Below are 14,106 nucleotides of genomic sequence, written 5' to 3'. Positions count from 1 at the left end.
TTAGGGTAGTGCAGTGGTGTTTGTGTAGGGTAGGGGGTCTTGTTGGGGGTAGCGGTTTTGTTTTTAGGGTAGTGCAGTGGTGTTTGTGTAGTGTAGGGGGTCATACTGGGGGCAGATTTAGGGTTTAGGGTAGTGCAGGGGTGTTTGTGTAGTGTAGGGGTTCGTACTGGGGTGGTGTTTTAGGGTTTAGGGTAGTGTAGTGATGTTTGGATAGTGCTGAGGGTAGTGTTTTAGGGTTTAGGGAAGTGCAGTGATGTTTGGGTAGTGTCGGGGGTTGTGCTTGGGATAGTGTTTAACGTTTTAGGGGAGTGCAGTGGTGTTTGTGTAGTTTAGGGGGTCGTGCTGGGGTAAGTGTTTTAGGGTTTAGGATAGTGCAGTGGTGTTTGGGTTGTGTAGGGGGTCATGCTGGTGGTAGTGTTTTAGGGTGTAGGGTAGTGTAGTGGTGTTTGTGTAGTGAATGGGGTTGTGCTGGGGGTAGATTTAAGGTTTAGGGTAGTTCAGTGGTGTTTGGGTAGTGTAGGGGTTTGTACTAGGGGTAATTTTTTATTTAGGGTTTATGGTAGTGCAGGGGTGTTTGTGTAGTGTAGGGGTCGTGTTGGGGGTAGTGTTTTAGGGTTTAAGGTAGTGCAGTGGTGTTTGGGTAGTGTAGGGGGTAGTGCTGGGGGTAGTGTTTTAGTTTTTAGGGAAGTGCAGTGATGTTTGGGTAGTGTAGGGGATTGTGCTGGGGGTAGAGTTTATGGGTTTAGGATAGTGCAGTGGTGTTTGTGTAGTGTAAGGGGTCATGCTGGGGTAGTGTTTTAGGGTTTAGGGTAGTGCAGTTGTGTTTGTGTTGTATAGGGGTAGTGGTTTAGGGTAGTGCTCCGGTGTTTGTGTAGTGTAGGTGGTCGTGCTGGGGGTAGTGTTTTAGGGTTTAGTGTAGCGCAGTGGTGTTTCGGTACTGTAGGGGGTCATGCTGGTGGTAGTGTTTTTGGGTTTAGGTTAGTGCAGTTGTGTTTCGGTACTGTAGGGGGTCATGATGGGGATAGTGTGTTTGGGTTTAGGGTAGTGCAGTTGTGTTTGTGTAGTGTAGGGGTTCGTGCTGGGGTAGTGTTTTAGGGCTTAGGGTAATGCAGTGGTGTTTCGGTACTGTAGGGGGTCATGCTGGGGGTAGTGTTTTTGGGTTTAGGGTAGTGCAGTGGTGTTTGGGTAGTGTATGGGGTCGTGTTGGGGGTAGTGTTTAAAGGTTTAGGGCAGTGCAGTGGTGTTTGTGAAGTGTAGGGGTTCAAGCTGGGGGTAGTGTTTTAGGGTTTAGGGTAGTGCAGTGGTTTTTGTGTAGTATAGGGTTTCGTGCTGGGGTAGTATTTTAAGGTTTAGGGTAGTACAGTGGTGTTTTAGTAGTGTAGGGGTTCATGCTGGGGGTATTGTTTTAGGGTTTAGGGTAGTGCAGTGGTGTTTGTGTAGTCTAGGGGGTCTTGTTGGGTGTAGTGTTTTAGGGTTTAGGGTAGTGCAGTGGTGTTTGTGTAGTGTAGGGGGTTGTTCTGGGGGTAGATTTAGGGTTTAGGACAGGGCAGTGGTGTTTCTGTAGTGTATGGGTTTGTGCTAGGGGTAATGTTTTAGCGTTTAGGGTAGTGCAGGGGTGTTTGTGTACTATAGGGTGTCGTGCTGGTGTAGTGTTTTAGGGTTTAGGGTAGTGCAGTGGTGTTTGGGTAGTATAGGGAATAGTGCTGGGGGTAGTGTTCTAGGGTTTAGGGTATTGCAGTGGTGTTTGTGTAGTGTAGGGGTTGCGCTGGGGTAAGTGTTTTAGGGTTTTGGGTAGTGCAGTGGTGTTTGGGTAGTGTAGGAGGTTATGCAAGGGGTAGTGTTTTAGGGTTTAGGGTAGTGCAGTGGTGTTTGTGTAGTGTAGGGGGTCTTGCTGGTGGTAGTGTTTTAGGGTGTAGGGTAGTACAGTGGTGTTTGTGTAGTGTAGGGGGTCTTGCTGGTGGTAGTGTTTTAGGGTGTAGGGTAGTGCAGTGGTATTTGGGTAGTGTATTGGGTTGTGCTGGGGGTAGATTTAGGGTTTAGGGTAGTTCAGTGGTGTTTGGGTAGTGTAGTGGTTTGTTCTAGGGGTAATGTTTTAGGGTTTATGGTAGTGCAGGGGTGTTTGTGTAGTGTAGGGGATCGTGCTGGGGATAGTGTTTTAGGGTTTAGGGCAGTGCAGTGGTGTTTGTGTAGTGTAGGGGGTTGTGCTGGGGGTAGTGTTTTAGGGTTTAGGGAAGTGCAGTGGTGTTTGTGTAGTATAGGGGTTCATGCTGGGGTAGTGTTTTAGGTTTTAGGTCAGTGCAGTGGTGTTTGTCTAGTATAGGGGTTCGTACTGGGGTAGTGTTTTATGGCTTGGGGTAGTGCAGGGGTGTTTGTGTAGTGTAGGGGATCATGCTTGGGAAGTGTTTTAGGGTTTAGGGTAGTGCAGTGTTGTTTGGGTAGTGTAGGGGTAGTGCTAGGGGTAGTGATTTAGGGTTTAGGGTAGTGCAGAGGTATTTGTGCAGTGTAGGGGGTTGTGCTGGGGTAAGTGTTTTACGGTTTAGGGTAGTGCAGTGGTGTTTGGGTAGTGTAGGGGGTCATGCTAGGGGTAGTGCTTTAGGGTGGTGCAGTGGTGTTTGTGTAGTGAAGGGTGTCTTGCTGGTGGTAGTGTTTTAGTGTGTAGGGTAGTGCAGTGGTGTTTGTGTAGTGTAGGGGGTCTTGCTGGTGGAAGTGTTTTAGGGTTTAGGGTAGTGCAGTGGTGTTTTTGTAGTGTAAGGGTTCATGATGGGGGTAGTGTTTTAGGGTTTAGGGTAGTGCAGTGGTGTTTGTGTAGGGTAGGGGGTCTTGTTGGGGGTAGCGTTTTTGTTTTTAGGGTAGTGCAGTGGTGTTTGTGTAGTGTAGGGGGTCATACTGGGGGCAGATGTAGGGTTTAGGGTAGTGCAGGGGTGTTTGTGTAGTGTAGGGGTTCGTACTGGGGTGGTGTTTTAGGGTTTAGGGTAGTGTAGTGATGTTTGGATAGTGCTGAGGGTAGTGTTTTAGGGTTTAGGGAAGTGCAGTGATGTTTGGGTAGTGTCGGGGGTTGTGCTTGGGATAGTGTTTAACGTTTTAGGGGAGTGCAGTGGTGTTTGTGTAGTTTAGGGGGTCGTGCTGGGGTAAGTGTTTTAGGGTTTAGGATAGTGCAGTGGTGTTTGGGTTGTGTAGGGGGTCATGCTGGTGGTAGTGTTTTAGGGTGTAGGGTAGTTTAGTGGTGTTTGTGTAGTGAATGGGGTTGTGCTGGGGTAGATTTAGGGTTTAGGGTAGTTCAGTGGTGTTTGGGTAGTGTAGGGGTTTGTTCTAGGGGTAATGTTTTAGGGTTTATGGTAGTGCAGGGGTGTTTGTGTAGTGTAGGGGATCGTGCTGGGGATAGTGTTTTAGGGTTTAGGGCAGTGCAGTGGTGTTTGTGTAGTGTAGGGGGTTGTGCTGGGGGTAGTGTTTTAGGGTTTAGGGAAGTGCAGTGGTGTTTGTGTAGTATAGGGGTTCATGCTGGGGTAGTGTTTTAGGTTTTAGGTCAGTGCAGTGGTGTTTGTCTAGTATAGGGGTTCGTACTGGGGTAGTGTTTTATGGCTTGGGGTAGTGCAGGGGTGTTTGTGTAGTGTAGGGGATCATGCTTGGGAAGTGTTTTAGGGTTTAGGGTAGTGCAGTGTTGTTTGGGTAGTGTAGGGGTAGTGCTAGGGGTAGTGATTTAGGGTTTAGGGTAGTGCAGAGGTATTTGTGCAGTGTAGGGGGTTGTGCTGGGGTAAGTGTTTTACGGTTTAGGGTAGTGCAGTGGTGTTTGCGTAGTGTAGGAGGTCATGCTAGGGGTAGTGCTTTAGGGTGGTGCAGTGGTGTTTGTGTAGTGAAGGGTGTCTTGCTGGTGGTAGTGTTTTAGTGTGTAGGGTAGTGCAGTGGGGTTTGTGTAGTGTAGGGGGTCTTGCTGGTGGAAGTGTTTTAGGGTTTAGGGTAGTGCAGTGGTGTTTTTGTAGTGTAAGGGTTCATGATGGGGGTAGTGTTTTAGGGTTTAGGGTAGTGCAGTGGTGTTTGTGTAGGGTAGGGGGTCTTGTTGGGGGTAGCGTTTTTGTTTTTAGGGTAGTGCAGTGGTGTTTGTGTAGTGTAGGGGGTCATACTGGGGGCAGATTTAGGGTTTAGGGTAGTGCAGGGGTGTTTGTGTAGTGTAGGGGTTCGTACTGGGGTGGTGTTTTAGGGTTTAGGGTAGTGTAGTGATGTTTGGATAGTGCTGAGGGTAGTGTTTTAGGGTTTAGGGAAGTGCAGTGATGTTTGGGTAGTGTCGGGGGTTGTGCTTGGGATAGTGTTTAACGTTTTAGGGGAGTGCAGTGGTGTTTGTGTAGTTTAGGGGGTCGTGCTGGGGTAAGTGTTTTAGGGTTTAGGATAGTGCAGTGGTGTTTGGGTTGTGTAGGGGGTCATGCTGGTGGTAGTGTTTTAGGGTGTAGGGTAGTGTAGTGGTGTTTGTGTAGTGAATGGGGTTGTGCTGGGGTAGATTTAAGGTTTAGGGTAGTTCAGTGGTGTTTGGGTAGTGTAGGGGTTTGTACTAGGGGTAATTTTTTATTTAGGGTTGATGGTAGTGCAGGGGTGTTTGTGTAGTGTAGGGGTCGTGTTGGAGGTAGTGTTTTAGGGTTTAGGGTAGTGCAGTGGTGTTTGGGTAGTATAGGGGGTAGTGCTGGGGGTAGTGTTTTAGTTTTTAGGGAAGTGCAGTGATGTTTGGGTAGTGTAGGGGATTGTGCTGGGGGTAGAGTTTATGGGTTTAGGATAGTGCAGTGGTGTTTGTGTAGTGTAAGGGGTCATGCTGGGGTAGTGTTTTAGGGTTTAGGGTAGTGCAGTTGTGTTTGTGTTGTATAGGGGTAGTGGTTTAGGGTAGTGCTCCGGTGTTTGTGTAGTGTAGGTGGTCGTGCTGGGGGTAGTGTTTTAGGGTTTAGTGTAGCGCAGTGGTGTTTCGGTACTGTAGGGGGTCATGCTGGTGGTAGTGTTTTTGGGTTTAGGTTAGTGCAGTTGTGTTTCGGTACTGTAGGGGGTCATGATGGGGATAGTGTGTTTGGGTTTAGGGTAGTGCAGTTGTGTTTGTGTAGTGTAGGGGTTCGTGCTGGGGTAGTGTTTTAGGGCTTAGGGTAATGCAGTGGTGTTTCGGTACTGTAGGGGGTCATGCTGGGGGTAGTGTTTTTGGGTTTAGGGTAGTGCAGTGGTGTTTGGGTAGTGTATGGGGTCGTGTTGGGGGTAGTGTTTAAAGGTTTAGGGCAGTGCAGTGGTGTTTGTGAAGTGTAGGGGTTCAAGCTGGGGGTAGTGTTTTAGGGTTTAGGGTAGTGCAGTGGTTTTTGTGTAGTATAGGGTTTCGTGCTGGGGTAGTATTTTAAGGTTTAGGGTAGTACAGTGGTGTTTTAGTAGTGTAGGGGTTTAGGGTAGTGCAGTGGTGTTTGTGTAGTCTAGGGGGTCTTGTTGGGTGTAGTGTTTTAGGGTTTAGGGTAGTGCAGTGGTGTTTGTGTGGTGTAGGGGGTTGTTCTGGGGGTAGATTTAGGGTTTAGGACAGGGCAGTGGTGTTTCTGTAGTGTATGGGTTTGTGCTAGGGGTAATGTTTTAGCGTTTAGGGTAGTGCAGGGGTGTTTGTGTACTATAGGGTGTCGTGCTGGTGTAGTGTTTTAGGGTTTAGGGTAGTGCAGTGGTGTTTGGGTAGTATAGGGAATAGTGCTGGGGTAGTGTTTTAGGGTTTAGGGTATTGCAGTGGTGTTTGTGTAGTGTAGGGGTTGCGCTGGGGTAAGTGTTTTAGGGTTTTGGGTAGTGCAGTGGTGTTTGGGTAGTGTAGGAGGTTATGCAAGGGGTAGTGTTTTAGGGTTTAGGGTAGTGCAGTGGTGTTTGTGTAGTGTAGGGGGTCTTGCTGGTGGTAGTGTTTTAGGGTGTAGGGTAGTACAGTGGTGTTTGTGTAGTGTAGGGGGTCTTGCTGGTGGTAGTGTTTTAGGGTGTAGGGTAGTGCAGTGGTATTTGGGTAGTGTATTGGGTTGTGCTGGGGGTAGATTTAAGGTTTAGGGTAGTTCAGTGGTGTTTGGGTAGTGTAGGGGTTTGTTCTAGGGGTAATGTTTTAGGGTTTATGGTAGTGCAGGGGTGTTTGTGTAGTGTAGGGGTCGTTCTGGGGTAGTGTTTTAGGGTTTAGGGTAGTGCAGTGGTGTTTGGGTAGTGTATTGGGTAGTGCTGGGGGTAGTGTTTTAGGGTTTAGGGTAGTGCAGTTGTGTTTGTGTTGTATAGGGGTAGTGGTTTAGGGTAGTGCTCCGGTGTTTGTGTAGTGTAGGTGGTCGTGCTGGGGGTAGTGTTTTAGGGTTTAGTGTAGTGCAGTGGTGTTTCGGTACTGTAGGGGCTCATGCTGGGGGTAGTGTTTTTGGGTTTAGGTTAGTGCAGTTGTGTTTCGGTACCGTAGGGGGTCATGATGGTGATAGTGTGTTTGGGTTTAGGGTAGTGCAGTTGTGTTTGTGTAGTGTAGGGGGTTTTGTTGGGGGTAGCGTTTTTGTTTTTAGGGTAGTGCAGTGGTGTTTGTGTAGTGTAGGGGGTCATACTGGGGGCAGATTTAGGGTTTAGGGTAGTGCAGGGGTGCTTGTGTAGTATAGGGGTTCATGCTGGGGTGGTGTTTTAGGGTTTAGGGCAGTGCAGTGATGTTTGGATAGTGCTGAGGGTAGTGTTTTAGGGTTTAGGGTAGTGCAGTGGTGGTTGGGTGGTGTAGGGGGTCGTGCTGCAGGTAGTGTGTTAGGGTTTAACACAGTGCAGGGGTGTTTGTGTAGTGTAGGGGATCGTGCTGGGGATAGTGTTTTAGGGTTTAGGGCAGTGCAGTGGTGTTTGTGTAGTGTAGGGTGTTGTGCTGGGGGTAGTGTTTTAGGGTTTAGGGAAGTGCAGTGGTGTTTGTGTAGTATAGGGGTTCATGCTGGGGTAGTGTTTTAGGTTTTAGGTCAGTTCAGTGGTGTTTGTCTAGTATAGGGGTTCGTACTGGGGTAGTGTTTTAGGGTTTAGGGTAGTGAAGTGGTGTTTGTGTAGTGCATGGGATTGTGCTAGGGGTAATGTTTTATGGCTTGGGGTAGTGCAGGGGTGTTTGTGTAGTGTAGGGGATCATGCTTGGGAAGTGTTTTAGGGTTTAGGGTAGTGCAGTGTTGTTTGGGTAGTGTATGGGTAGTGCTAGGGGTAGTGATTTAGGGTTTAGGGTAGTGCAGAGGTATTTGTGCAGTGTAGGGGGTTGTGCTGGGGTAAGTGTTTTACGGTTTAGGGTAGTGCAGTGGTGTTTGGGTAGTGTAGGAGGTCATGCTAGGGGTAGTGCTTTAGGGTGGTGCAGTGGTGTTTGTGTAGTGAAGGGTGTCTTGCTGGTGGTAGTGTTTTAGTGTGTAGGGTAGTGCAGTGGTGTTTGTGTAGTGTAGGGGGTCTTGTTGGGGGTAGCGTTTTTGTTTTTAGGGTAGTGCAGTGGTGTTTGTGTAGTGTAGGGGGTCATACTGGGGGCAGATTTAGGGTTTAGGGTAGTGCAGGGGTGTTTGTGTAGTGTAGGGGTTCGTACTGGGGTGGTGTTTTAGGGTTTAGGGTAGTGCAGTGATGTTTGGATAGTGCTGAGGGTAGTGTTTTAGGGTTTAGGGAAGTGCAGTGATGTTTGGGTAGTGTCGGGGGTTGTGCTTGGGATAGTGTTTAACGTTTTAGGGGAGTGCAGTGGTGTTTGTGTAGTTTAGGGGGTCGTGCTGGGGTAAGTGTTTTAGGGTTTAGGATAGTGCAGTGGTGTTTGGGTTGTGTAGGGGGTCATGCTGGTGGTAGTGTTTTAGGGTGTAGGGTAGTGTAGTGGTGTTTGTGTAGTGAATGGGGTTGTGCTGGGGGTAGATTTAAGGTTTAGGGTAGTTCAGTGGTGTTTAGGTAGTGTAGGGGTTTGTACTAGGGGTAATTTTTTATTTAGGGTTTATGGTAGTGCAGGGGTGTTTGTGTAGTGTAGGGGTCGTGCTGGGGGTAGTGTTTTAGGGTTTAGGGTAGTGCAGTGGTGTTTGGGTAGTGTAGGGGGTAGTGCTGGGGGTAGTGTTTTAGTTTTTAGGGAAGTGCAGTGATGTTTGGGTAGTGTAGGGGATTGTGCTGGGGGTAGAGTTTATGGGTTCAGGATAGTGCAGTGGTGTTTGTGTAGTGTAAGGGGTCATGCTGGGGTAGTGTTTTAGGGTTTAGGGTAGTGCAGTTGTGTTTGTGTTGTATAGGGGTAGTGGTTTAGGGTAGTGCTCCGGTGTTTGTGTAGTATAGGTGGTCGTGCTGGGGGTAGTGTTTTAGGGTTTAGTGTAGCGCAGTGGTGTTTCGGTACTGTAGGGGGTCATGCTGGTGGTAGTGTTTTTGGGTTTAGGTTAGTGCAGTTGTGTTTCGGTACTGTAGGGGGTCATGATGGGGATAGTGTGTTTGGGTTTAGGGTAGTGCAGTTGTGTTTGTGTAGTGTAGGGGTTCGTGCTGGGGTAGTGTTTTAGGGCTTAGGGTAATGCAGTGGTGTTTCGGTACTGTAGGGGGTCATGCTGGGGGTAGTGTTTTTGGGTTTAGGGTAGTGCAGTGGTGTTTGGGTAGTGTATGGGGTCGTGTTGGGGGTAGTGTTTAAAGGTTTAGGGCAGTGCAGTGGTGTTTGTGAAGTGTAGGGGTTCAAGCTGGGGTAGTGTTTTAGGGTTTAGGGTAGTGCAGTGGTTTTTGTGTAGTATAGGGTTTCGTGCTGGGGTAGTATTTTAAGGTTTAGGGTAGTACAGTGGTGTTTTAGTAGTGTAGGGGTTCATGCTGGGGGTAGTGTTTTAGGGTTTATGGTAGTGCAGTGGTGTTTGTGTAGTCTAGGGGGTCTTGTTGGGTGTAGTGTTTTAGGGTTTAGGGTAGTGCAGTGGTGTTTGTGTAGTGTAGGGGGTTGTTCTGGGGGTAGATTTAGGGTTTAGGACAGGGCAGTGGTGTTTCTGTAGTGTATGGGTTTGTGCTAGGGGTAATGTTTTAGCGTTTAGGGTAGTGCAGGGGTGTTTGTGTACTGTAGGGTGTCGTGCTGGTGTAGTGTTTTAGGGTTTAGGGTAGTGCAGTGGTGTTTGTGTAGTGTAGGGGTTGCGCTGGGGTAAGTGTTTTAGGGTTTTGGGTAGTGCAGTGGTGTTTGGGTAGTGTAGGGGGTTATGCAAGGGGTAGTGTGTTAGGGTTTAACACAGTGCAGTGGTGTTTGTGTAGTGTAGGGGGTCTTGCTGGTGGTAGTGTTTTAGGGTGTAGGGTAGTGCAGTGGTGTTTGTGTAGTGTAGGGGGTTGTGCTGGGGGTAGTGTTTGAGGGTTTAGGGAAGTGCAGTGGTGTTTGTGTAGTATAGGGGTTCATGCTGGGGTAGTGTTTTAGGTTTTAGGTCAGTGCAGTGGTGTTTGTCTAGTATAGGGGTTCGTACTGGGGTAGTGTTTTAGGGTTTAGGGTAGTGAAGTGGTGTTTGTGTAGTGTATGGGATTGTGCTAGGGGTAATGTTTTATGGTTTGGGGTAGTGCAGGGGTGTTTGTGTAGTGTAGGGGATCATGCTTGGGAAGTGTTTTAGGGTTTAGGGTAGTGCAGTGTTGTTTGGGTAGTGTAGGGGTAGTGCTAGGGGTAGTGATTTAGGGTTTAGGGTAGTGCAGAGGTATTTGTGCAGTGTAGGGGGTTGTGCTGGGGTAAGTGTTTTACAGTTTAGGGTAGTGCAGTGGTGTTTGGGTAGTGTAGGAGGTCATGCTAGGGGTAGTGCTTTAGGGTGGTGCAGTGGTGTTTGTGTAGTGACGGGTGTCTTGCTGGTGGTAGTGTTTTAGTGTGTAGGGTAGTGCAGTGGTGTTTGTGTAGTGTAGGGGGTCTTGCTGGTGGAAGTGTTTTAGGGTTTAGGGTAGTGCAGTGGTGTTTTTGTAGTGTAAGGGTTCATGATGGGGGTAGTGTTTTAGGGTTTAGGGTAGTGCAGTGGTGTTTGTGTAGGGTAGGGGGTCTTGTTGGGGGTAGCGTTTTTGTTTTTAGGGTAGTGCAGTGGTGTTTGTGTAGTGTAGGGGGTCATACTGAGGGCAGATTTAGGGTTTAGGGTAGTGCAGGGGTGTGTGTGTAGTGTAGGGGTTTGTACTGGGGTGGTGTTTTAGGGTTTAGGGTAGTGCAGTGATGTTTGGATAGTGCTGAGGGTAGTGTTTTAGGGTTTAGGGAAGTGCAGTGATGTTTGGGTAGTGTCGGGGGTTGTGCTTGGGATAGTGTTTAACGTTTTAGGGGAGTGCAGTGGTGTTTGTTTAGTTTAGGGGGTCTTGCTGGGGTAAGTGTTTTAGGGTTTAGGATAGTGCAGTGGTGTTTGGGTTTTGTAGGGGGTCATGCTGGTGGTAGTGTTTTAGGGTGTAGGGTAGTGTAGTGGTGTTTGTGTAGTGAATGGGGTTGTGCTGGGGGTAGATTTAAGGTTTAGGGTAGTTCAGTGGTGTTTGGGTAGTGTAGGGGTTTGTACTAGGGGTAATTTTTTATTTAGGGTTTATGGTAGTGCAGGGGTGTTTGTGTAGTGTAGGGGTCGTGCTGGGGGTAGTGTTTTAGGGTTTAGGGTAGTGCAGTGGTGTTTGGGTAGTGTAGGGGTAGTGCTGGGGGTAGTGTTTTAGTTTTTTAGGGAAGTGCAGTGATGTTTGGGTAGTGTAGGGGATTGTGCTGGGGGTAGAGTTTATGGGTTCAGGATAGTGCAGTGGTGTTTGTGTAGTGTAAGGGGTCATGCTGGGGTAGTGTTTTAGGGTTTAGGGTAGTGCAGTTGTGTTTGTGTTGTATAGGGGTAGTGGTTTAGGGTAGTGCTCCGGTGTTTGTGTAGTGTAGGTGGTCGTGCTGGGGGTAGTGTTTTAGGGTTTAGTGTAGCGCAGTGGTGTTTCGGTACTGTAGGGGGTCATGCTGGTGGTAGTGTTTTTGGGTTTAGGTTAGTGCAGTTGTGTTTCGGTACTGTAGGGGGTCATGATGGGGATAGTGTGTTTGGGTTTAGGGTAGTGCAGTTGTGTTTGTGTAGTGTAGGGGTTCGTGCTGGGGTAGTGTTTTAGGGCTTAGGGTAATGCAGTGGTGTTTCGGTACTGTAGGGGGTCATGCTGGGGGTAGTGTTTTTGGGTTTAGGGTAGTGCAGTGGTGTTTGGGTAGTGTATGGGGTCGTGTTGGGGGTAGTGTTTAAAGGTTTAGGGCAGTGCAGTGGTGTTTGTGAAGTGTAGGGGTTCAAGCTGGGGTAGTGTTTTAGGGTTTAGGGAAGTGCAGTGGTTTTTGTGTAGTATAGGGTTTCGTGCTGGTGTAGTATTTTAAGGTTTAGGGTAGTACAGTGGTGTTTTAGTAGTGTAGGGGTTCATGCTGGGGGTAGTGTTTTAGGGTTTAGGGTAGTGCAGTGGTGTTTGTGTAGTCTAGGGGGTCTTGTTGGGTGTAGTGTTTTAGGGTTTAGGGTAGTGCAGTGGTGTTTGTGTAGTGTAGGGGGTTGTTCTGGGGGTAGATTTAGGGTTTAGGACAGGGCAGTGGTGTTTCTGTAGTGTATGGGTTTGTGCTAGGGGTAATGTTTTAGCGTTTAGGGTAGTGCAGGGGTGTTTGTGTACTGTAGGGTGTCGTGCTGGTGTAGTGTTTTAGGGTTTAGGGTAGTGCAGTGGTGTTTGGGTAATATAGGGAATAGTGCTGGGGGTAGTGTTTTAGGGTTTATGGTATTGCAGTGGTGTTTGTGTAGTGTAGGGGTTGCGCTGGGGTAAGTGTTTTAGGATTTTGGGTAGTGCAGTGGTGTTTGGGTAGTGTAGGGGGTTATGCAAGGGGTAGTGTTTTAGGGTTTAGGGTAGTGCAGTGGTGTTTGTGTAGTGTAGGGGGTCTTGCTGGTGGTAGTGTTTTAGGGTGTAGGTAGTGCAGTGGTGTTTTGGCAGTCTAGGGGGTCATGCTGGGTGTAGTGTTTTAGGGTTTAGGGTAGTGCAGTGGTGTTTGTGTAGTGTAGGGGTTCTTGTTGGGGTAGTGTTTTAGGGTTTAGGGTACTGCAGCAATGATCCCTCTAATTTTTTTCCTCTGTGTGCGGCAGTGGAGGGTCTCTGTGCTCTGCAACCATGGTTTTGTGCGCCAGGAGCCAGACCACGCTCGTGAGCTGCGCCAAATGTCACTCCAAATGTTTACTTAAAAAAGTGAAAAGATGGTGCACTTTCACACATACAGCTCCACGTTAAGGGTCTTAGGGCTGTTTTGCAAATTGGATAAAGACGCCATGACATGAATTGGTTACACAGGCAAGTACCCTTAATGTTTAGAAAAGCGCAAGACTCCAAAAGGTGGTACCATCATGAGATTTTACTAAATATCTTAACTTGAGCACTGTTCATTGGGTGGGGAAATGTTGAGAGCCTATACAATATCACATATTCACAAGAAGTTACAAAATTACCTAACATTTACAATTTGATGTGAAAGCTACTGAGTTAAGTTGGGCTATCCCGCCAGAGATAGTTTGCAAAACTCTGACATCCAGGCAAACATGGACTGAGGGAGAGGGACGTTCAGACAAGTCAAGTGGCATCACTAGATGGGTGACAAGGTTGCTTCTCACAGCGATCCTTGCCATTTTTCCAGTGCTGATAAACTTTATCAAGGTCAACTTTCCCATTCAGGAGGTAGGCCTTTGTCCTCATCAGCATATCCAAATGCTTCTGCTCTAGTCTATTCCTCAATTTACTCTTGATAGTATTCATGAGGCTGAATCCTCGTTCACAATCTGCACTAGATGCTTGAAATGTTGCGCAGACATCAACAAGCTGAGACACCACATTATACTGAGCAGCATTGCGTACAGTGAAATTCACCATGTCTTGAAATGTTGTAAATAAACCACCCTTGACATGCTCTGCAACCACATATTTATAGTCTCTGTATTGTCGAACAACATCTTCTGGTGTTTCACAATCACCCAGGACCAAGACATTTTTATACTTTTCAACAAGTCTTTGTATATTCTCAGTCCCAAAATCAAAATGTGATTGTGTTGATATTGCCTGGATTTCAAAACTTGCCCATTCTTTCAGTTCATCCTCAGGGAACCTTTATTGCATGTGCTCACAAAGAAGCGAAACAAAAGATAAAATAGGCCCACTGTCAAACTCTTGCCTTTCCTTGTACAACGCCATCATATCTCTTACATTGTTGCTCCAAAAGACAGTGTCCCCCAAATACTGTTCCTTAATTTGGCCAATCTTTGCTCTTGCATACTGTACAGCTTCAACAGTAGTCAAAGAACATTTTTGGAACAGTTTGCACAAAGATGCAAGTTCACTCAGAATGTCATTAAGTACTGCAAGGGAAATATGGTAGTTTGAGTCAGATAGCTTTTTGTAACAATATTTAGCAACTGGATCATTCTCTTCAAGTTTCTCATGCTCAAAGTACTTAAGAACAGCCTCACAATTCCGAATTAATGCACCAACTGCAAAATGCCTTGAAAGCCACCGGACTTCATTCAATGGTCGAAAAGAGATCACTTCACAATCAGTGACCAATGCCATTTCATCCAGCTTGGACTTCCTTGCAGGAGATCTGGAGAACACAGTGTAGACAGTCCTCAATAATGTCTCCATCTCTTTAATCATTGGAACCCTCTTCCAGGCATCATCAACTCCCAAATCATCTCAATGAGCGACACAATGCTGCTCAACTAGATGGGGAATAGATTGTTTAAGTCGAGTAGCAACACCATTATTTTTACCCAGCAACACAGACGCACCATCACAGTTCATTGGCAGTGTAGAATTCCTTGACAGCAGTAGTGATAGCCTCAGCATTACAACTAGTCAGCTTCACTATGCCTCCAAACAGTGTTTTGTGCTCTGTTGAGGTTACAGGTCGGAACTTGAAGTAGAGAATGAACATTTTTGTATCTGTGCTCTCATCAATTATCAATGTGTGATACAAAGCGTTACAAAGTTCTGCCAAAACCTTCACAGTGTATCAGGCTATTGATGGCCTCAAGGAACTCAAAGGCATAGTTCTTGCACCTCCAGCTGGCTGGTATCTTCACATACAAAGCTAGGTGGTCATGGATGTCTTGTACAGATAACATTGAAGTATTCATCTTGACTGCCAGCAACACATTGTTGATGAGAATCTCTATCTCCTCAGGCAGGGATCTTTGTCGTTCAACTACTTCCGTGCTATTTGCTTTGTCAGTG

The 14,106-nt window shown here is 47.3% G+C and overlaps 1 pseudogene; it reads right to left on the bottom strand.

The window, feature by feature from the left end:
- Positions 1-13,674, bottom strand: part of LOC146870977 (E3 SUMO-protein ligase KIAA1586-like) — a 59,020-nt pseudogene extending 45,346 nt beyond the window's left edge.
- Between the last annotated feature and the right edge of the window lie 432 nt (positions 13,675-14,106).

Source organism: Triturus cristatus, chromosome 1_1, assembly GCF_964204655.1.
Source record: "Triturus cristatus chromosome 1_1, aTriCri1.1, whole genome shotgun sequence".
Lineage (NCBI taxonomy): Eukaryota > Metazoa > Chordata > Amphibia > Caudata > Salamandridae > Triturus > Triturus cristatus.
Note: the sequence above shows the minus strand (reverse complement) of the source record. Positions and strands in the feature narration are given on the sequence as shown.